Source organism: Oratosquilla oratoria, chromosome 24 (assembly GCF_046742065.1).
Source record: "Oratosquilla oratoria isolate Oo_2021 chromosome 24, ASM4674206v1, whole genome shotgun sequence".
NCBI lineage: Eukaryota > Metazoa > Arthropoda > Malacostraca > Stomatopoda > Squillidae > Oratosquilla > Oratosquilla oratoria.
The window spans coordinates 25,901,347-25,903,846 of NC_134800.1; positions in this window are offsets into that span (position 1 = coordinate 25,901,347).

The window sequence follows — 2,500 nt, forward strand, 5'->3', positions numbered from 1 at the left end:
ACACACACACACACACACACACACACAGTCTCTCTCAGTCTTTGTCTCCTCTCTCTCTCTCTCTCTCTCTCTCTCTCTCTCTCTCTCTCTCTCTCTCTCTCTCTCTCTCTCTCTTCCTATATGTACTACCGTTCGCGTTTGTATTCATCTCTATCTTTTTTATATCTGTTTTTACTTTTATCTTTACCCTGCATTTCTCAGATCTTAAAACGCTTACTCACCTCCCTTGTATACGAGTAGCATGACCCTAACTTGGTATCCGGGAACAGAGTCCCTGAACACTAGACATGACGCCCTTGGCAAAAGGGGAGAAGAGGAGGAGGAAAAGGGGGGAAAGGGGGAGAGTTGCAGGGGACTGTCCCCTCTCGAAGTGTCAAGAGAGCGTCCAGTCTTCGTCCTTTCTACTTTTTCTGTGACATCCCCCTTCCCTTCTGAATTTCCCCTCAACGCACCTTCTGTTTCCCCTTTTTACCTCTCGTTTCCCAGGTTCATTCACATGCATACTTGCATAGGGCCTCCCCTCTAGAGTCCAGACTCTATTGCTATTGTTGTTGTTTTTCTTATATTTTCCCTTTTCTACTCAAATTGTTTTCTTTAACATTTCCTGTACTGTTTCTCACTTTTGACATCATCAAGTTTACCGTAATCCTTCCATCTTGTATTGTCATAGATCTCCTCGCTATACATATATTGTAGTATATAGGCTGCATGTTATATGCAGTCACTATTTGGTGGACTTCAATGACATTCCTGAAGATCAAGTCACTCTGTATTCTTTTATAAATGGATATTAATCTCTAAATAGAAAAAAAATTGTTCAGTTTTAACTTCTATATCCTTTTGGTTTTGCTCACTTAAACTTCTTTACCTTTTCTGACTCAACCAAATCGGTGCAATATTGTTCCTTACGATAGAAGCGTTGGTCATTGGTGATAAAATATTAACATTCTTTCCTTACAGTTCAGGTCTGATTAGTTAGTAGGAAGCGTAAGGTCTGTGTAATGTCATTCCTTTTCCTCGCTAGCGCATTTTTGTCCTTTTTGCTGCTTCCTCCTCGTCTTTCTTCTTCTTCTTCTTCTTCTTTCTTCTTCTTCTTCTTCTTCTTCTTCTTCTTCTTCTTCTTCTTCTTCTTCTTCTTCTTCTTCTTCTTCTTCTTCTTCTTCTTCTTCTTCTTCTTCTTCTTCTTCTTCTTCTTCTTCTTCTTCTTCTTCTTCTTCTTCTTCTTCTTCTTCTTCTCGTTATTCTTCTTCTTCTTCTTCTTCTCGTTATTCTATTTCTCCTCCTCGTTCTTCTTCTTCTTCTTCTTCTCCTCCTCCTCCTCGTTCTTCTTCTCCTCCTCCTTGTTCTTCTTCTTCTCGTTCTTCTTCTTCTCCTCCTCGTTCTTCTTCTTCTCGTTCTCCGTCTTCTCCTCGTTCTTTTTCTCCTTCTCCTCCTCCTTTACTTTTCTTTTTATTATGGACAGCAATCCCCACCCTCTGGGCTTGCCATCTCGTCCAGTTCCCCCTTTCCCCACTCCAGCCTTCCTCGCCCTTTCCCTTTTTTTCAACCCACGCTAGTGACAGCCACCTAAAGTTCTATCATGTTTTACTGAACCCTTTGGATCATGTTTGTACATCTCGTGCTTACTCAACATTTTATTATTTTTATTTTACTTTTATTTATTTGTAACTCCTTCATAGTCCTTCATCTCCTCTTGTTAATCTCCCACCACCTTTTTATCATCATCATCATCATCATCATCATCATCATCATCATCATCATCATCATCATCATCATCATCATCATCATCATCATCATCATCATCATCATCATCATCATCATCATCATCATCATCATCATCATCATCATCATCATCATCATCATCGTCATCGTCATCGTCATCATCATCGTCATCATCATCATCATCATCACCATCATCATCATCATCATCATCATCATCATCATCATCATCATCATCATCATCATCATCATCGTCATCATCGTCATCGTCATCGTCATCGTCGTTGTTGTTGTCGTTGTCGTTGTCGTTGGCGCTACTGCTGTCAACTCCACTGTCGTCGTCGTCATCGAATTTCTCTTCCTCCTGTATGTCCTCCTCATCTTCTTCTTCCTACTCCTTCTCCTCCACTCCGCATTTTCCTCCCCACCATCCTCCACTTCCTTTTCCTCCTCCCTCCTCCTCCTCCTCCTCTTCCTCCTCCTCTTATTCCTCTTTCCTCCTCCTCCTCCCTTCCTCCTCCTCCTCCTCCTCCTCCTCCTCTTCTTCCTCCTCCTCCTCCTCCCTTCCTCCTCCTCCTCCTCCTCCTCCTCCTCCTCCTCCTCCCTTCCTCCTTCTCCTCCTCCTTCTGCTCCCTTCCTCCTTTTTTTCTCCTCCTCCTCCTCCCCCTTTCCTCCTCTCCCTCCTCCACTTCCGTTTCCTCCCCTCTCCTCATTTTCCTCCTCTCCCTCCTCCTTCTCTTCCTCCTCCTACTACTACTCTCACCATTGTTCTCTTTCTTCT